Genomic DNA, 22340 nt, shown 5'->3' on the forward strand with positions numbered 1-22340 from the left:
GCAATATTTTTAACTCTTAGCAGTTATCATAGAAATGATTTAATACGTCTTCATATTTAAAAAATGGTTTCAACCACACTATATTCCACAGTCATGTCAATTTCAATCTCTAGATAATTTTTAATTATTGTATTCAACTTGTGGTCAATGTGATGGTATGTATTGTAGAGTAATGAGGAAGAAAAACCAGAATGAGCAGCCAGTATATAATTTTCTTAAAGGTCTGTAGATGTGATCATCAGTATTTTGATATGACTGTAGGTTAATATTTAGCAGTCTTCTGAAAGCCATTGTTATTTCAAGTGGTTTGAACTTCTGTCTTTCAGCTTATCATACTCAAATATGATAAGCTGGTATCATACTCAAATGTGATAATGGTTCTTTTGTCTAAACACTGAACCAAATATGCATTTAAACCCTCCTGATGCAGACAAGTTTACATTCTCTGAAGAGATAGGCTATCACAAAGAAATACTAGTGTGTGTATTAGTAAAGGTTGTAAAAAATAAATTTTCTTTCTTTAAATATGAAATTTTGATAGAAATTTAGAAGAGTCCTCCTTCTCTTCAAGAAGTATGGTCTGGTGTGTTTTTTAAAGAAAATACAGACACTTGGGCTCTCACTTCCTCAGACTCTTGAAACTTCTGAACTAGATCTTAACTGGTGAATTGTTGGCTAAATCCATCACTGAGAGCACTCTGTATAGCTATGCACCTGCACTAAATGGCACTAAAATAAAAATTATTATAAGATAAAATGTTTTCTCACTGTATGTAGCATAACTGTATTGGAGTTTGAGAAGATAACCATGCATGTGTCAGGGATGTATGGATTAGTGCTGAGCTCTGTGATGCTGCAGCTAAACCGATGGTTTTGATGAGCATGTAACTAACTAAAACAAGTAATTATTACTTGAATGTGGTAAAAGCAACACATGCCATGAATTTCTACAAGTATGCTGAAGATCTTAATGTTTTAGCCATAAGAATTGACATATTCTAATTGGTGAGTGTGGTGGAAACAGCCTGTTTGTCTTTTGTTGATCTTCTGTGTCACCTTCCCATGGTCAAAGACACTAAATCAAATGTATCCATCTGAACCAAACAAAAAGGGAACACATCACTTAGTAGAAGGAAAAGTTGGTGTTTTCAGATTTAGAAGATAATATTTAATCAAAAGCCATCAAGAATTCTGGCACAAAATTTTGTGCCTATTTATATAAATAATTCCTTTCATTGAAGGTGAAGTTGGCTAAAACTAACCTCTACTGCAGTAAGGACAGGTGAGGTTGCCTAAGGCAGTGGTAAAGACAGGGCCAGATTCAGCTGTTTCTTAAAATGGTTGTGGCTCCAGGAGTGAATCATTTTTATGGCCTTCTCTAGACTTGCACTAACAGATCAGCATGTTTCCTCTGCTGAGGATCCCAGAGCTGAAGGCATTGCTCCAGGTGGAGTCTCACCAGAGCATAGTGGAGAGCCAGAATTATCTTCCCCAAAGATATTAGGCATGAATTTTAAAAGTCAGATAAGCAAAGAAAGAGGTTTTTATTCTGGGACAATATTTTAGTCAAGGCATTGAATTGACAAACAACATGCAAATTTAAAATATTGATAAATTTTAATGGAGTAGTCGAGTACTTTGTTTTCCTGTAGCTTTTTTTTTTTTTAAATAATAAAGAATTATACACATAACTTATTTCTAATTTAAAGCTATCTGTTTAAAAACACAAAGTTCTTTTCAGCTGAAGAGACCAACAATTTTTCCTTGTGGAAGAGCTGAAATGGGACAGCTTGTCAATTTTTTTTTTTTTAGTAGTGGATTTCTTAGAACTGACTGTATATTCTTTCAGGTTCAATTAATTGGTATTCCATGGTGGCAAAGCTCCCAACATTCAATTTGAAAATTCCAGGCCAGCACAGTTGTAAGTTTTTTTGAATAACAGGGCTCTATGAAAGGCCTTTTTGCCAGCTATTTGCTCACCAAATTCAATCTCCTGTTTGCTGTTCATAGATGGTTTACCTTCTACGGTTTTTAACAGAGTGAAGTCAGAAATGCTACTCTAGTTGAGCAGAGTTGTTTTTTCTATCTAAGCAGTATAGTTTCCCAAGTTCCTGATCCCTTTTGTTAATTGCTACACATATTAAATATCCATAAGTATAATATTTTATTAATATGAAAGTCACTGCTTATTTTACCCCATAAAGGGATAAAATAGAACTGTTGAGATATGTTTGCACTGATGTTGGCTAAATACCAATCTGTAGAGGATATGTTTATATCAGAAAATTAAAAGGTGTTTCTGCATCTACCGTTTTGTTTTGATATTCATTAAAAATAATTTTTGTTCTTATTGAAGCACTACAGGTAATTTTTTAGTTAAGAGGAGGTAAGGAACACACACATTTGAGAACCATTATTACAGAAGATGCATTTGAGTGAGTGAAGTAGTCTTCTCTCCATGAAAGCTATTCATTATGTTACTTCTGTGTTATTTCTATACTAAAGTTCCATTACTTAACAACCAGTAACTCAGCAGGAGGTCTTAGTAGGTAGAGGCCTCTTGCAGCTGACCTCCAGCAGCAGTGGCAGAACATCACTGAGGGTCCATGGACTGCAATTAGAGTACAGTAAAACTGGCAGGTAGAGTGTGACAGGATGTATTAATAGCAACATGCCATATCTCTGAGTAGTCAGTCTGGATGCTACACGAGTGTCACTCATTCAGGAACAAGTAAAGCGTTATGTTAAAGGATAAATGTGCATATAGAATCCCTAAAGCTTAAGGAGGGATGAAGGTTAGCATAGTGATAGAAAAACAAGAGCACACAAATCTGCACAGCTTTTGAAATAATTTTGTTTTCCCTTCCCTTCCACTTTTTTCCATTCATCCTTTCCCCAGTTTGCCTTTAGCGAAAAATACAGAAGAATTTAAACACAGGGATCTAATACAAAAACCCCTTCATGCAAAGAGACAGTGCAACTGTCTTTATATTGTTTCTGTTTGTGGCTGGCTAGTTTTTTATTTTCTCATCAGCAACTGGCACTGCAACCAGTAAACCAGTTTCTTATAAGAGCAGCAGTGGTCTGGAGGTCCTGAATTATTCACTTTTGCTTCTATATTCTAATTGCTCTGTCAATCAGTGGGCTGAAATGCAAGATGACAGCCAATAAGCAAAAGGACTGAACTCCCACAGATATAAAAAAGTAATTCAGATGACTCTGATGCATCCAGAAAACACCAAAATCCTTAAAAAACTAGAAACATGGTAACATTTCTAAAAGAACACAAACTTTGTACTTCTTAACCCATCTTTTGTTAACATTATTGAATCTGCTAGTTACAGGATTCTTATTCAAAGCTGTCAAATCCTACATGGAAACAATATGTGAGTGGGCTAAAAACATATCTTGGGGTGAGGAGTTGGGCTGCAATGTCAAGCTAGATTCCATACAAAGAAATTGTGTGGCTTTTACTCTAGCATCTCTCTTCACCACTGGCTTTCATTCCAGTGGATCATTACCCAAGCTGGGTTACTGCAAGGTGTTTCTTCTTCTGTTGTATCATCTTCTCCTTTCACAGGTAACAAGATACACTGGTAAGGATATCTGCTGTGTATGGATTACATTAATGCACACCAGAATTAATTTCTACTGTTACAAAATGAAATTAAAAAAACTGTGACTATTATTAATTAAGTTCTTGAGAACCTGTGATGTAAAAGCTTAATATCTCATTACACTGATAACAGTTGAACTTTATTACCTGTTCATCTTGCTACACAGCACAATTTAGTATACAGATACCCAAGTTAATTTGAAACAAGGCAGGCTGGATACCATAAGTGGTCTGCCTGTGACAGCACTCAGCTTAGTGTAGTCTAATTTAATTTTCTAAGAAATAGAATACATTGGCTTATATGGAACTTAGTGTCATGTTTAGATTACTTTTGGTGTGCAAGCTAATTCCCACAGGTATCCATGACTGGGTCAGGTGTCCTTCAATTACATTGTGTGTGTAGCCCAGTTGGTCAATCTCATTTCTGCAGGGCTCTAGTACAGATGACAACTGCTCAGAGAAAATGGTGGTGAAACACTGGCAATGTTCGGAATTAGGTAGTTTCTGCTCTTTTCTCTTAGTTGGTAATCCTGAGCTTGGTTAAAAGCTGTTTTCAGAGCATATGGCATTTGCCTTTGTTATTTGTTAATGAGAATTCCCACTTGATGTGCTCGAGGGCATTCTTCAACAAATTCCCAATTTGTTTTTAAGAACTGGTGAAAAGCAGCAGGGAATCATCACTGGGAGGGTCTTGAGTTGGTTGTTGGTGCAGGCAGAGGAGCTGCCCTAAGGGTAGAAGTGACAGTTGCTATCACTTAACATTATGACCAGTAGTAATATTTATACTGAGCATTAAAAATGCAGAGGCAGTCAAGAAACTTGCTTTTGACTGTGTGCTGATCACAGACTAAGAGAAAATCCTTTCCTCAAGTGTAATAACTGCTTCTTTGGAGTCTCTTTTTCCTTTTAGGCAGTCAACCCTTTCTCTTATCCAGGGTAGTGGAGTCCAGGATACACTGCATAATGGAAGAATCCAGAGAGAACTGGTGGTGGAAAACAAGCCCTGAGAGGCTTTGCATGAATCAAATCTCCTCCTGTCTGTCACTGATTTGGCCTGATATCTACGGAGCCATTCCGAAATTTCTTGATAAAGATTTTTTAACAGGACCTTAGCTGAACCTCTGCTATATCAGGGCTTTTGGACTGGAAATTTCTCCCCTCCCAAAAAACCCAAACTAAACAAAACAACTGCAGGCTTCTGGGGAGCTCTACTTCTATCACAGTGAGTTGAGGCTGTTTTATTGCAACTCAGTTCTGGCTCCAGATCTGACTTGGTTCAGCTTGGGTGGACATTTTAACTTCTGAACAAATCTGATGGCAAGGAGACAACGGTTGGGCTACATATGAAAAAAAAAAAGGGTTTGCAGTCTGACATGGATGAATATGTATGGAGTGCCTGTGTTAATCTAAGCAGAGATTTCAAGATTTGATGGACACATTTCCTAAATTTATGACATGAGAATTTCAATTAATTATCAGGGATTTTTAACAATAGATTGCAACTCCTTTATGAAACAATGAAACTAAAACAACCAGCATTCTCATGTCCACATTTCCCTGCCTTTTAATGCAAGTATTTTCCATCACTTATTTGAAATTTGTAGAGAGAATTGGTATACCTGAATTTTAGGAGGCCAGAAGTGTTTCAGTTCAGTCCACTACTGAAGAGAGTATGTAAACTACAGGTTACTTGTTCAAACTGCTGAAAACATTTTTTTCTTTTCATTTTTTTTTAATTCATTATTTTCTAGTGACAGCTGATATTTTCACTGTACTGTTAAAAAAGAACCCAGTACTGAGTATTGAATGGTTTGCCAAGAGCATGATAACTATTTCAATTGTGTTAAAATAATTTTAACCTTAAAAATATAGAGACTGCATCTCAGTTTCTTCAATGCCTTCATGTTGAGTCTCCAGACGAGTCAGATGAACATATCAGGAGTTGGAGAATCACAGTTAAATCTAGTATGTGATAAATCTGTTTTTTCAGCAACTTCTCTGTGGTCACAGAAGGTACAGCATAGTTTGTGGACTTATACTGTTACATACACAATTGCTTCTAAATCTCTTACAGTAAAGCTTAGCATCTGTTTTGTGATTTGATGAATGGCTTTGATCTGTTATTTTAATTGCTTCCTAGTAAGACACTAATGACCTTTTTTATTCCAATAAACACTGTTTTGCTTAGTTGTAAATTAAATTTAACTAAACTCTTGGAGCTTTATTACTTGTTTCTCTTTGATGAGTCGTCAGGCAATGTGTTAACTCCATATGCAATGGCTTCTGGAATAATTTGGCTGCATTAGCCAAAAAATCCTGACAATATACTGAATAAATAGTATAAACTATGGATGAACTTCATTTTTGCATAATTGCCAGTTAGGTAACTGTAGTCTAGTTATGAATAAAGCAGACATATATATTATCTCATTTATTCATTCCTTGTAGTGTGAAGATTTTCTATAATCTTGAAGAAAAGTTTCGCAAAGAGGTAATTCAAAAGCTTTCCTATTGTCTTTGTCTTACTGGGTCCCAAGTAGAAAACAGACTAAAGATATTTATTCTATTGACTCTGTTTCATGGTAAAGCAAGAAAAAAAATTATATTAAATAAAAAGAAGATGGTATGTCCAAATAAATAAATAAACCCACAAACCAAATTCTGGACAGCTGAACTTTTAGGTACCATTTGCTGTGATTTGTAGTGTGATCGTGTTCTGTGGGCTGAGGTTCTCTCAGGGTTGTCATGGAAGAGAGATCCTTAAGGCATTTGCATACTGACTTAGGAAGCGTATAATGAAAGCCAGGTCTGTATTGTACTATCATTTTGCTGAAAGCTTCTCTGAAATCATTAAGGATCCTCTGGGGAAGGAGGCACACAGATTTTAGTGTTTATTGTATGGTTTGTTCCATCTCATGTTAATAATCCTCCCAGATGCCCCGGCTAGGGTGCTGTTTGATGGGAAGTTCAAGCAGATTCAAGTCTGGGCTGCATGTGCCAAGTTGTACATTTCTGCCTCTTCTCTAGTGCCATTCTCTTTGTTGTCATGCCATAGCTTTGACTGGGAAATGATCTGACTGCTAATTATTCCAACAAACAAGAGATGCTCAGTTATGCTCATTGCATAACCTGATAGGCATAAATACAGGATTTTCTGTCTGGCAGTGGTCCACATTTAGATCAATTTAAATTGATCCCCAAACCACACCCTTAGATCCTGAAAGGCTGAATGTAATGTGAGCCACTCAGGGAGAGGGTTTGTGATTTGAGATTTCAAGCCATAAGAGGTCTCTTTCAAGAGTGCATAAACAGAGTTTGTTGCCCTTGAGGTAATAGTGCTGACTGCAGTTTTGCTCAAGAAGATTAATCAGAGGTTCCAAAGGCTTTAGGAACAGCTAGGAAATGCAGTTCATCCAGGAATTGATTTGAAAGTTTCTTTGGCCTACCAGCTTCTCATAGCATGAAGCAGGATCCCTGTCAGCATGTCTGGGAGCAGAAAACCTAATCTGCTTACAAAGAAAAATGGAGTAAGACACAAGACTACTAAAGGTGCTGCATGAACAGGCATGAGTTTAACCTGTGTTTTCCAAGGTGATGTTGGGAAAAAAATTGATCTTGTGCACTAACTTTAGATTTGTCTGACATGGCTGATTTTTATAGTAAATTCTGTGTGAAAGTGCCCAAATTTGCCATTTGCATTAGTCTTTGGGATAGCAGCTTTTTCAGGAGATTAACTGCTGCTGCAGTATTTCTCCAACAGGACTGGCTGTATTGTAGCTTGTTTACTTTAAAATTTTCTTCATTGTTATAACTCCTGGTAGCAGTTTGAGCTCTTGAGTCTTTGAGTGTTCATATACTCTATTGCTTCCATGAAATTACAGGAACTCAGTTTATTGAAGAAAAAAGGTCAACATTTTTCCTTGCAAAATGAGTCATATTTATCCTTCTGTTGGTCTTTTGATACAGAATATGTACACAATGTCCTAATATTTCTCTGTAATTGTTTTGAAAATACTCATAGAGGACTATGAAAATTGTCAGTCTCAATTCAGCTGAATTCTCATCTTATTTTTCAGCTGTATTAGCCAAACAACCTAAACTACATATCTCTGTAGTAACAGAAACAAAACCAACCAACAAACCAAACAAGGCTAAAAAAAAGAAAAAGTCTCTTCCTCTGAGTTGCTTATTTTGGGATTTCATGGGGATTTTCCTGTGGGCTGAAAAGTGACTGCTCTGGTTTTCTCTGGGACTCACAGGTCCGTGATGTCAGTGACTTCTTCAACATACATAATTAGGAACCCCAGGAAGTCATTTACACAGCAAATTTGTGAATCAGTGTGCTCCAGAGAGCTCCAGTGTTTCTTTTGCCAAGGAGGAAAATAGGTTAATGCTGCAGTGTTGCAGAAAGCAACAGTGTGAGGTGTTGCCTGACAAGGAGGTGTTGAGAATTCAAGAGTAGGCTGGCTAGGAAATGAAAACAATGCTAATATTGCTTCAGGGAGAAGAGAAGGAAGAACGAATCTGTAAAAGCTGAAAGCGAGAAAACATTCAGCCTGTTCAGCCACAAAGGAGAATATATACCTGTAATAGACATTCTGATTACATTAGAATTTAGGGGAAGTAGGTTTTTTTTGTGTCAGAAAGGGAGGCTTAAAGGAAGACATGGCTAAATACTTCAGCTATAATGGTCTGTTTCAAGATCTCTCCCAGGTTGTAATGATGAGCAGGAGGAGGAAAGTCTTGAAGCACAGTAGAGATATATAAGTGTTGCAGTTTATTATTGCACGGCTGGTAAAGTTTAAAAAACAAGTTACTTGGCGACACTATGAATCCATTTTAATTAAATTTTATTTTCTTCTTTTTGCAGATTTACTATCCCTTTGCCTATTTTTACCTTTATTGCCGTTTAATTATAGTTGACATGATGCTTTTTTAAATATTCTGGCTGTAACTAGTCTGTATATTTTATGTTGATGGCAGACATTAAAAATTTCAGCATTTTTTTTCCACCTTACCACTAAGTTTGAGATTTCTCTCTTTTTAGTTTATTCATTAATTTGTAGATCTTATTCCAGCCATAGATTGCATCCAGGCTTACCATCTGATTTCTCTTGCCTCAGTCTTGCTCAATTTTCTTGCTTTATTTTGGATTATTCCCTATCATAAAGTAGGTGTAGCCTGCTCTCTTGTTCTCAGTAGGTGAAGCCCCTTCTACATTCCCAATTATCCTGCTATTTCTGTCCTAGGTTACTGTCCAAACTCACTGAGCATCATGTTCACAACTCTTGCTGTGAGCCCCTCTCTGGTAATCCAAACTTGTTCTGTTTTGGGTCTCTTTCATCTTGGTGACCAGCCCTTTTATTTGACTGAAATTGCTTTTGCTAAAGTTCTAGTTGAGTTTTTCTACTGGTGGGTTGGGGTTTTTGCTCTCCCTTTGGTCCATTAGCTGTTTATCCTATTCAGAGTAATTTTTAAAACCTCTTCCTGGGTTTGCTTTTAGACACTCTCCTCCCTGGCTACTTCTTCAGTGTAACAGTAGTTGGATGGTCTCCTTTCCCCAAATCTGTAGGATTTTCATCAATTGCAAGTTTTTGACAGTCAAAATTTTGCAATGAATGTGGAATGGAAAAAGTCTCAGGATCTGCTGAGGCTCAGCCTATCCTAATGTTTTCTTTTCTGGTCAGGGAGTCTCAAACCCCCAGTGAAAGCCCCTCTTCCTTTCATGGTTGTGTGGTAAGAAGGACTCATAGTTGTCCTGGTGTACGCTGAGTCCTGCCTGTGCTGGGCTGGGGGCAGAGGGCACTTGCTCCTCCTGGAGCCCAGCCCTGCCTGTTCCTGAGCTGCCTGAGGGACCTGGGCCAGGAGCACCTGGGGCTCTCAAGGCCTGGCACCCAGGACCAGTCCCACCACCCCACGCAGGGAGCCAGGACCAGTCCCACCACCCCACCCAGGCCAGGGACAGCCCAAAGCCCACCAGCAAGTTCATGTTGAGGTGGCAGGTCTGGAGGAAAGGAGGGAAGTCATTCTACAGGCCAGGATCAGGATTGAGTCTCAGGTGGGCAACAAGGGTTGGGCTCAGCCCCATGATTGTGAGGCAGCTCTGTGGAGATGGGACAGCCCTGGGGTCAGGGTGGGATGGCAGTGCACGGGTAAGGAGCCAGGGGCTTCGGGGACAGGCAGGGGCAGCTCTGCAGCGGGGTCCCTGTCCAGGGGCAGCAGTGGTGGGGGAGGCTCAGGGCAGCTGGTCAGGGCCACTGAGGGCCCTGGGTGCAAAGGGCAGCTGGACAGATGCCCAGCAGCTGCTGGTGCAGAAGAGGGTCTCTCCTCAGCCCCTGTGGGAAGCAGGACGGTTTTGGTGGCACTATTCAGGTGGGCTGGAGGAAGAACGGCGCCAAAGTAGAGCAAACAGATTAATTAGTTCCCCTCTGCTTATTCTTAAGTAGATGGGAAACATGCTGGCAAATAAAAATAATTAATGTGATGAAAAGTTGGCACATATGGATGCACAGAGAGGAATGGGTTGGGGAATTTTTTTCAGTCTTTGAAAAAAATTAATCATGTCTTTGTTTAGAAAATCAGGCTCTGTGCCCCTCATTCCCACCTCTAATACTCTAGCCTTAATTATTTCCTGTAACAAGTACTACTTTCTGTCCTGCTATGAATTACATGAATTTCTTTTCTAAGCCTGCATATTTACTTAATGTTTGAGGAATGGGAAACTGAAATGGCTTTGATCACATATTGCTCAAATGACAAAAGGATTAAAGAAACCCCTCCAGCTTAAAACTTTTTAATGAACATTTATTTTTGAAAGTTTTGCTTGTAAATTGTCAGCTTTTGCCATGAATTTATTTAGTTATTTTGTAAATAAAGTAAGGTGGTGCTTTTCCTTAGTACTAGGCTACAAGAGTTTTTATTGCCTTTTTTTTCCTGTTACCTTTATGTTACTGAAGAAGATTACAAAGCATATCACCTTCCCTCCCACCTTTTCTTTCAAATTAGCAGCAGTGAATAGAGAACTCAGGTTGTGGTTGGACTTCTGAGAAGATTCATTATGTTATTTCTTTACATTTCAGTGGTGGGTTTTCCTCTATTTATCAATTAAACTTCATCTTTGGTAGGAAAATTTCCTTTCTTGTTACTCTCAGTGCCTTTTTCTTCTATGTACATTGCTTTCTCTGAAAGTTAATTCTTTGCTAAATTGCTGTTTTACAGGAGGACATTAAAGAAGTATTTTTTAAAAGAGTGGTGAAAATTGATAGCTGTTGAAAAGTTTGTGTTGAAAACCTTTCATTTTTTACTGTGTTGATGATTAATGGACTTTTCTGACCATTTGGCCTTTGGAAGAGGAGCCTGTTTACAAGCTGCAAATGGAACAGTGTAATGTTATTATGTTTCTCAGGTGCCTTCATGATGGTCTTAATAGTCTCAGAGAAGGTCTTTAAATAGCTGGATGTGTAGGTGGATGCTCTGCATGAGTTGTATTCTAGACAAGGATAAGTCATAGTAAAATGACATCAAAATGAAAGCTGCATTCCCTGTATTTTTCTTGTCCTATTTTTGTCCTGTGTACAAGGTAGTATTTATCTGAAGCTCTTAAATCCATCTAGCCACGAATTTCTCTTGCAGGGTAAAGAGAAGTGTCAAGAACACAGCTGAGTCAAGTTAGGTTCAGTACTGTACTATGTGAGAAAAATTCTGGCATTGTCCTTTTGGACCACTACATGTTATATATCAGTTTTTTCTTGAGTTATCATCTGGTTAATTGGTCAATTGTGCAATCTACTGTACTATAATGGCACAGTACTAAGGAATTGTGTGATTTTAAAGGAAAGGATTACTGAGATTTCATGCCTTTTAGCACCTACAATGCTCTGATGACCAGAGCACTGGTGGGAGCAATAAAGGTATGAACATTCTAAATGGGCCAAGAAAACTAAAAATCTGTGTTTTAGGAATGTAGGCTTTTTATTTGTTATTTTTATTAAATGTAAGAGATGAAAGACAGGGATCTGGATTACAGAGTTACAGAGGAATAATGTTAACTGTGTTTAAAGACAGCGTTGATCAGTTGTCAAATGAAGTCGTCATTGCTTGGTATGGATCTTATTACATGGTGGTTGTTACATTGGTATGGTACTGATTCCTCAAGAAGAACAAAAGAACTACAGAAACCACCAAAAATCTGGTTTTGTTTGTCTTCCTTAGCCCGCCCCTCTGACTCTCCAAAAAGACAGCTGAACTGATTTTTCTCTAATTAAAACATAAATCCCTTTTGGAAAGGGCTTGTTTGCTACATTTTTGCCAAGAAGATATTAGTATAATGGAGTTCTAATTGTGTATCTCTGAAAACAGGGCTGTTTAATAAGGTTGCTGCCAGCATGCTCGCCATGGAGTAGCCAGTGTGATGCTGTACCTGGTGCTGTACCATGGTCCAGTCTGTTCTCCCTTCTCCCAGTTCCCCTCCAAGTCTGGTAGGCAAAAACCAGAAACAGCCCTTCATTGCATTCTGCTTTAGGGCTGACTCTATTAAGGAAACAGCCTTATGCAAAGCCCTGAGACTCTGCAGACCTATTGGACTATAGCATGGAATATTGTTTAAAAAAAGGAGTTTGCTGAGTCTGGATACTAAGTTAATCAATCCAGTGTGTCTGTTTCATGTGCTTAAGCCCATTACAACTTGCTTTGACCTCTTTCATCTTTGTTGAGGATATAGGATATATTAACGTTACCAGCTGCATTGTTTTCTCCTAATATCAACAACAGAGGGGAAAAAAAGAAAGAAAAAGGTTCTCTTGTTTTCTACTTAGATAGCTCTAGTATTGCCAAACAAATGTGAAGCAGGCTTTTACAATAATAATATTTTCCCAAATGCCCTGTTAATTTTCAGTAAACCAAAACAGAATGTGTTATTGTTTATTAAGACATTGTGACCCATATGGATTCCAGATGATAAAAATTTCAATAAAATGCTGTAATTAGATGCAACTTTTCTTTCAGTTCATGTATTTATATGTAGCTCAGGAAGAGAATGGCTATTTAAGTTGTGTCAGCAATTGAATTTTCCTTAAACTGATGGTAGATCTTTTCACTTGAATCCTACTTTTCGCTTGAAACTACCCAAGGATTCTTGAGCCATTTGGGAATAACTTTAATGCAAGAATGTTGTAGGCACATTGATCTAATTGTACATTGTAACCTAGATATTCTGGCATTGAATAAGGATTTACAGGCTTTATAGGCTACAGCTTCTGGGACAATTGTATGTATAAGGTGGCCCCTAATGCCCATTATGTACTGGTCACACCAGAATCTGTTGATGATTTTGACCTTAATAACTGTGTTATTCTGGTAAAGTGTGTATGAAAAATCCACGCAGCATTTTGCTAATCAGCATCTCAATAAAAGTCTCCTCTTACTTTATTTGCTATGTTACATCACACTGTTGTATGGCTAAGCTTTTTCCCAAGAATTGTAATTACCAGAAACAGTGAAAGGGATCCAAGTCTAGGATAATTATGTCTCACATCTATACCTGAACCTTGAATATGGATTTTCATCCCACAGTACCCTGTAATAATAACACAATCTGTATTTGTATGAACTGTCTGAAACAATCAAAGATTCTTAACATCATGAAAAAGTTCATCTTGGGGGCAAAACAGGAGCTGAAGAAATATCTTCCTTTTCCTTGACAATATTATATAATATTTATAATATATAATATATACAATATTTATGATATTTTATGACAATATAATAATATTTATGATATTTTTGAATTTAAATATGTGTCAGGAAGGTTATTCCTGAATTTACGTGTCTGCAAAGTAATAGGGAACTTCCAGTGTAACAAATATTTCTGTGTAATAAATTGGTAACTAGTGGTAGAGTTTGCCATTGAGCTGAACTTCATGGTCTCTAGAACACAAATCTGCTAGAATGTACATCATCTGATGATCTTTCATTGTAACTGATAAATAACAATGATCTTGTGGACAGTACACATCTGAGGATGTTATGCTAAGAAAAATTATTTGTTTTTGCAGTAACAATTTGGGCAAATTTAACACCAGATCTTATTATGAGCCATACAAACTTTCAAATATCAGCTAATGTTGTTAATGACCTCAGCTGCACGCTGGAAGTGCCACAGTTCATTAACTCTCTGCTGTGTACAAACCTTTTATAACAATTTTGTAATATCTCAACTTTCTCTTTTTTATTTTAGGGCAGTGATAATTTGAGTAATTTTGAAATTGATGACACAGTTATAAGATACCACACTGCACTCATTCTTCACGTTCTCCAAAAGAGGAAAAGTTTTCCTCTTTTATATCACCAAGGCCTGTGATGTGAAAGCATTCTAATATCTAACATTGTTATTTGCAGTCTTAGCTACATAGCCAAAGAAGAATTGTATGGTCAATATCTAGTTTGAATTTATGATGAACTTATTTGTCATTTATATTGCAGTGTTGTATCTTGGATATTATTTCATGCTGTCTGATATTCATAAAGGACATTTTCACAATTAATGAATTCCAGAAATTAGCTATATTTTCCTCTGCAGCTTTCTTTAACAGTGCTTTCCTGAAGTCCTTTAAAACATCTGAGTGAGCAATTTGATGTCACATAACTGAATTTGGTGAAAACATAACTGAAACACTAAGAGGCAAAAGTCTCTTGAAAGTAGATCACCCACTGGGTAAAAGAAAATTTCCTAAGAAACGAAACCCTTATAATGAAGAAAATAATTTTTTATTGAATTCTTTGTGTCAAAAAATGATCCAGCATGACTGAGGTGTTGTACATAAGTGACAATTCATCAGCTATGCCATGTCAGTCATGAACTATGCTAATTTCATGTAATGCCAATCCACTATTATTTATTAAGTAGTGGTCAATAATTTTGCCTGTTAAATTTAAGTAGGTATTTTATCCTTCTCTGCCATTGCAGCTCAGTTTGTTTTAGCTGTGACACAACCTGTGTTGTGGTCCTTGTGTTTCTTACTCTATACAAGCGTAGACTCATATTCTGCAACAAGGGTGTTTTGTAGGTTGCTTTCAAAAGAATTAATAAAATTAGCCATGTAAACTTGAGCAAGATAGGGTTTGTACATGTTGACAATGTGGCAAGATGAGATTTGACATGTTTTGGTTGCATCAGAAACCATTTCATGCTGGATTTCCAAGCTAGACATTTTACAGCAAGTTCTGAAATGCACAGACCTGCCTTTCTTTGCACCAGTTTATTCACCATTTGCCGAGGCAATTTTCACTTCCAGCAGAGGCATTAAAAAGGAAAGTAAATGAAGTTTTCCTGAAGGAAGCTAGAATAGCTGTGGTTCAGAATTCCATGTTGGAATTTCTGTATTTTACTAAGGTGTTTATAAACTTCCTCTCAGACCTGCTGTGATCCTATAGTTGCCCAACACACACATACTAATTCTCTGCTTTGATCCTCTACTCTATTTGTTTATCCATTTCTGATGCTATTTGGTGAGTCACTCTTCAGAAACAAGAAGAGTCTGGGGAAGATTGATTTCAAAGTTTGATCTTTATGCAGTTCTTACATATTTTATAATTTTATGTCTAAATTTCAGTATTTTTGTGACAACCAGGTGTTTTAGATCAGTGAGGGATAGTTTTACTGCAGAAAGGGCACATATCACCTTTGGACTGATGAATGTGTTGTGACTGGTATTTTCTTCTGAGAGAGATTTTCTTTAAATATTTGCTTATGTATTGTGTTGGGATCTTTTTCTCACTTTTTTGTTTGAAGAAATGTGTTAATTAGAGCGTGGTATATATTGATTTTTTATTATGGCCTTTGTTTTGTTTTGTTTCTTCAACAGTGTTGATGCAAAAGTAGCCATGGGCTATTTTGATGGAGGAGACCGAACACTAGTTATTAATTTGTGATACAGATCAGTGAGGGAGTCTACATTTTAGTCCCAACAGTAAAGGTTCTATCCATATGTCCTGAGATTGTTTGGGGCAAGTGTAGAGCTTTTTTTGCTTTTTTTTGTGAGACTCGGACATAGAATGGAGTTTTGATGCTCGTGATTGTTCATAGGGTTTAGAGGAAACACAGGAAGCTGAACGAGATGTTTTGGATGAAGGTAAAGCGTATGGTTTTGACAATGCATTGGGGCTAGAAAACAGCATTGGTTTGTCCTGTAGTCACTGTAGCTATCATGTGGGATGACAGTGCAGAGTGGTGACCATAGGGACAGTGTCAGGCAAAGGTGGATTATGTTGTTTACTTTGTAAAGTGAGTACGTCTTTCTTCATATCTCACTTCTACAGTTCATTGCTTGGAGGAAATTCTTTATGGTGAAGTGTATTTGTTTTTATAACCTCATTTGTTTGGAGTCCACAAGGGGGTCTAAATGAAATTAATCTTTCTTCTTGAAATCACCTGCATTTTTGTTATTCAGGAGATACTTTTGCTGGTCTCCTTACAAAGAAGATAATTTTTTTCCTTCTCCAAAAATGCAGTGTCCCAGTAAGCTTTAGCTTACTGGGACACAGGCAGAAAGAGAATTAGAGAAAATACTTCATTTTGTAATTTCAGCAAATCAGCATTGAAAAGTCCAGTAGTATTTCCAGTGGAAGTTCCTTGAGTATTTTCAGGAATCCTACCAGGGGTTGGAAAAGTTACTGAGGGATTTAATAAAAGTAATATTTGCAAACAATGCATAAAATGAATTATTTCCTTGTGAACATAAACTTTGACTTGTTTAGTACTTGTGAGTTTTGGCATACAATAAAAATAAATGAAGTTTCCTTTCATCTGCATACTTTCAATAGTATGGGAGTTTTACTTTTAAAAATTTTTCATTTATAAGCTCTTAAATTTGTGACTAATGTTGTTATATGATTACTTTTTTTGTGATGAAGAGAATCCACAATTCTTGTGAGATGGATATTAATTGCTTAAAAGACAATCTTTCTACTGTTACAGGAGTGTGACTTGATTTTACATTTTACAGATAAGACCATGATCATTTAAATAGAAATAGAAAATTAATAACTAATATTTCTGAATTTTTGCTATACAGATATTTTGAAATTCAATGGATGCCTTTACAGTTAACAACTAAATGCTCTAATTATAAAATCTTTAGCTAGATTTTGACAAAACAGATGGGGTCTGAAAAGCCAATTATGTGTTTTAAGATTAATGGAATATAGAGTTGTCTGGTTAAGTAGCATGGCTGTAAGTGAAGGAGCTATTATTTTTCATTGTATTATTCATTCTAGAACCTAAGAACTTATTCAGTAGAGTATGCCTTACTGGCCTAACTCTCTGTGTGAGTCTTTAACAACTACTTTAGTTTTATTTCCCAACTGTGGGCCTGACTCTGCACCACTCGAGTGTTTGGAACTACTTTGGGAAGAATATGTACAAACCTCTTGGAACTCTTTCTAGTCTTTTGTTCAGTTTCAGATTTCAAGTGCCCACAAAATCCCCTGCAAACTCAAGTTGTTTCAACTTGTGGTTTTATTTTGTTTCTTATTGCTTTTCAGAGAATAACAAAAATGCAGTCCTCAACTACTCAGCGCAGAGGAATTTTGTGCAAAAGGGATGAACACATCCAGGAACAATGAATGAACCTCACCCAGGCAAAATTGCCCTTTGGATCAGTGTATCTCCCTGTTGTATGCAGCTTTGGAGGTAACTTGTTATTTGAAAATTTCAGCTGAAATTTAGAGTTCTGTCTATCCTTCTTTGATCATTACTGGCTACCCTATGACATGCCCCTGTTAGTGGGGGTTTTTTTTGTAGTGTTTTGTCATGCTTGATAGTAATTTTTGATGTGCAGCCCACATTCTCCTGTCCTTGAATTTCCTGTGTTGTTAAAAATTTAATATGTTAAACTTTCAGCAAGTTTACTGTGAAAGAAAGTATTTTGTAAGTTTAAAAGTGTTCCTCAATTATGGAAATGGGGTGCATGTAACTGCTTACACCACACATAGCAGTTGATTTGCTTGTTTTAGTTGTACTAGTTCAATGTCAAAGGTTTGCTATTTAAAAGATTTCAAGAAGTTTTTGTTGTTATACTGTGTCATTAAGTTAGTATAAAATAGTAGGCAAGATGGCATCAGCAAGATAATTTGGGTATTTGATGCCTACATTGTTGCACTTGCTATCAGTTTCCTCTCCCAAACTGTGCTACTAATTACTGAGAATGTAATTATAAATTTAAGCTTTATATTAGATTTAAATGCAGGGAATAAGAGCTTCATGGAAGCATTTTTTGTGTTCTACACCATGTTTTCCATTATCTATTGAGTGAAAATTTGTAATCTTTATTCTTGTCAATATAATATCTTTTTGGCTTTTTATTGAGTGAGCCACCTTAGAACAGTACAATTTGTTGAATTTGATACAGCAATTGAGTTTCTCACACAAGCCTTTTTGCTTATTCTTTTCCTCTTTGTTCATAGATTTAGCATACACATCTGTCTCCATCTTAAACTGTATGAGGATGTGAAAGTGATTACATAACAGTGTATTTTCAATCCAACTATAATTTTTTGAGACTACATAACCTTGGTTGTCTTTACTTTTTCAATGGCCATGCAGTGAAAAGTAGCATGCACTATGAGCACTTAAACTATTCTCCCAGTTCTTACATCTGCCATACTGGTTTGCCATGTTGGGCAGTGGAAGTTCCACTGGAGTGTGGCTGGAGAGTGCTCCAAGTTATCACATGGATTAGAGACTGCCATGACTTCAGGAGAATATATTGTCTGACTGTAATGCACTTTTCTGTATTGGTTTGTAGAGATTTGTTTGCCATGAATTTCCAGGTTCAAAATGTACATGTGGGCCTAAGAAAATGGGTGGCTAGGAGAGCAGTATAGTGTTATGGCAGGCTACAATCAGAGTTACTTTATTGTTAGAGGAAGGCTTGTCAGGTTGCAAGATTGCTTTTCTCCTTCAGTATCTCCTTATTCTGCAGTGCTTTGGCTCAGGTATGTGCTTAGCAACCACAGACATACCTGTGAAACCCTTGTAGCTGCCAGGCTTTTTTTTTTTTTCTACAATTACCTATCTCCTTTGTATTTTAAATCTCTTGGTTTCTTTCCTGTGGCATAACTGTACCACGTAAATGACATCTGGACAGATTTGAAATCCAGTCCTCTGTTTTTCATTCCCACTGATTATGGCTGTCTGGAGGAGCCTTTAGTTCTTGTCATGAGCAATGACAGTCAGAAGTGACTTGTGTACTTAGAACTTCACAGTTAACCATTTACCAAAGTTATTTGAAAGCTGTAATGGAAGATAGAGCTTTTGAGAATAAAGTTGCAGGTTCCTTGGGAAATAATTATCCGATCACCTCTGTACTGAAACAGAATGCCATGACAATTACTGAAAGTTAGTGACTGTTACACTGTGGTTCATGAATGTTGGTGGTCTCTCAGAGGCTTAATGTTGATGGGATGTTTCTATGTTCTAAGAGCTAATCCAAAGCAAAAGAAAATAATTTGTGGTTGTGATATTGCATTTGTTCACATGATTTTCTTTTAAAAATATCATAGAAGAAGAGGAAATTTGAGGGGGAAGCAAGGGAGTACAAAAAAAGTCCTTTGTAAATTGTAAATAGTATGCCAAAATTTGAGAATGCTTTTGAACATAAGAATTGAAACACTTAATAATTTATTGCACTCCTAATGCTGGTTGAGTTTTCTGTATTCATCTTCCAAATAGACAATGTCTGGGAAGTTTTTCTTCTCCATATTATCTGATTCTTCCAAGGGTCTTTGTGAAGTATTCCTTTAAGACAAATGGCCTCCCTTTCTGGATTCATGAAGAGATCCTCTAAAATGGGCCATTCTGGACATTGGAAAAATGATTATGGAAAAAAGAGGAAGTATTAGAATTTGTTAGAGAAAAGCCTGTTTTCATAAATTCTGGATAGGGAAATTTTGGCCCAACTCAGTTGTTTATTAATTGTTTTCTTTGTTAATGATGCAGATAATTTATTTTCATTCAATTTTTTGTTCCAGTAGAACTCATTATAAAAAATAACAGAAATACCAATGGCTAATCAAAGACATCTGTTCTACACAACAGATTGTGTCCTCACGCACATGCATGCGCACACATACTCATGCCCTGTGTAGGTAAAGATGTGGTGTAGAGATATTTGGTCCTCAAACAGTGGATTCTACCTGTGGATGCAGGAAAAATATCTGGAAAACAAACTTTGTGTAGAAGTACAACATGTAGTGTGTCTCCCGTCCTTTTGTTGTTTCTTTTCATCCTGTTCTAAAGCTGCAGATATATTGTTTCCTGACTTTCTGCCAGAACCCAGCATAAAGTCTCTGGCTACAAAGTGTGAGAGATTAAAAAGAGAATGACTTTTGAATGAGGAGGCTGCTTTAAATTATTCAGAGATCCTCCCTTTTCCTCTGTTCCTTTTCTTGATGTTTTGGATCAGCAGCACATTTCTAGCTGTAAATGTCTTTAGAAAATATGTTTTAAAGGAACAACTTCAGTGTGTAAGAGTCTTTGAAACTAAGCATGGAGAAATAATTTTTGCTTCATTGCATGCAGTATAATAGAAAAGTGTCACTTTCATTTGGAAATATGAGGGATCACTAAATATACAAGTTCTGCATAATCTCTTAAAATCCTTGTAAAGAAAAAAAAGCCTTTCTGAGGAACAAACATGGGAATGGGATTTGCCACAGTAACTGGTTTAACTTCCAACTTTTGGCATCAGGGTTCATTTGCTGATGCTTTTGTCAGTGAAAAAATATGGTTTTCCAAGAGCCCTCTAGGAAGAGAATACTCCCTGAGGGTGCTCAGGCATTTTGAAGAAAATAAAAACTGAGTTAAATCTTCACGAAAAACTTGAACTGGACCCAAACTTAACATTTCTTGAAGCTTGAAAAGTTTGGAATGCTTCCTTCCCCCACCCACCCTTATTACTTTTCATTTTCATGCTCCTCTGTGCTTCCAGCATCTGTCCAAGATGTGAGCTATGTGCTGCTGGAGTTCTGTACCAAAGACGGGCAATATTTGTGTGGTATATTTTGGCCTGCTTACAAGGAAAAAATTCTCACAAAACTTAAGAGGGAACTTGTCCTTATCAAAACACTGCACAATTCTTTGCAAAAATGGAAATCTTCAGGTATTATTTCAGCAATAATAGAAATTGTTTATAATTTAACAAAATTATTTACAACAATTTTCCTTCCTTTCCTGTGCCAGCTCTAATGTGGTTAACATAATTACCTAAGATTATTCGTATATTTAGCATTTATGTGTAGAACTGCAGTAGACTATAGCAAGAAATGGAGATTTAAAGTAAAACAGGATGAGAAAAAAGCCCATACTTAAAAAGAAAAGAAAGTTACTTATTAAGCCTTTTACATTTGGTCATTCCTAATAACTGCCTAAATTGAAAGGTAAGAATTCTGCATAGTTGACTGAGATGTCTAGGTGCTGTTCTTGTAGCCTTAAATGAACTAAGAATCTGCCAACACACTCTCCATTTGCCTCTTGCACATTTTTCTCAGTATGTACTCTGCCAGTTTCTGAATGCAATAAAATCTTCAACATGACAGACACTGAGTGTAAACCTAAATATCTCTGGCTTGCAGATATCAAACCAGTGAACTAAGCTCTTGAGAAATTCACCCTGTAAAACTTGTCCAGCTACTGGAGGTTTTTCCTTCTGAGATTCAGTAAAATGAATCACTAAGGACTTGTACAGTTATGTTGCAATGATAAATTGCTGTTTTAATGAAAGATAATAATAAAAAAGGGTTTCTTTCTCAAGTATAAATAATTTTGGAGTCGTGGCTTCCTCAGGGACTAGCAATCTTCACAGCCAGAATGTACATTTACTTTCTGACAGCCTGTCTGACTCTTCTTGATGGTAGCTACCCTGAAATTGCTGTGGGCCTTTGGAAAAATTAACTGGTTTTGTTTTATTTGTTTAAAAATATTATTTCAAAGATCTAGTTAATTTTCTTTACATTCTGATTGGAGATGTTTAATAACATCTTTGTTACTTATCTGTAATATGCCTCCTGAAATAGTTGTTCCTTTGGTATGGAGATATACTTCCCAAAGGCATGAGTTTAACTTAAGAAAAAAGATGGAAATTAGGGGTGAGAAGTAACCTTCTAGGTGATTTAGTTTGATTTGGTGCCGTTGCATTGTTGCAAAGAGCAGATGAGGATTTGGGAGAGGGGAGTAAGTGCATTGTGTTCCCTCCTTATACCTGACCAATTGATTTTACTGCTACAGAGTTTTTCCTTCTCTCATGAATCTGCTTGAGTCATCCTGTACAGACAATTTGTATCTTTGCATTTTGGTACACAGTGCTTACACCAGGTCTGCAAAAATAAAGGCATGGATGTATCCCCATTTTGTTTATTTACAAGTTCTTTTCTTTGGTGAGATTGAGCCTATTAAAGTTTTTCTTTTGCAGCATTGTTTGCTTAGGCATAGGTACAGAATGGTAGCCCATGAAATCCATCAGGCAAAAGCCATTCTTGTGAATGAACTTGCATTTTGAACTTATCTAGAAAAGTGATGTGGAAGGACAGCCCCAAAACCACAGCCTGGTCCTCTGTGCGAGAGATGTTGAACTCATTTGTCTTAAAGAGGAACACTTTAAAATTTTCCTAAAGTGGATCTACCCTCTCTACAGGCACTTCTTCCAGATAACTATCTTCCCAGATTAGCTGT

Source organism: Melospiza georgiana, chromosome 9 (assembly GCF_028018845.1).
Source record: "Melospiza georgiana isolate bMelGeo1 chromosome 9, bMelGeo1.pri, whole genome shotgun sequence".
NCBI lineage: Eukaryota > Metazoa > Chordata > Aves > Passeriformes > Passerellidae > Melospiza > Melospiza georgiana.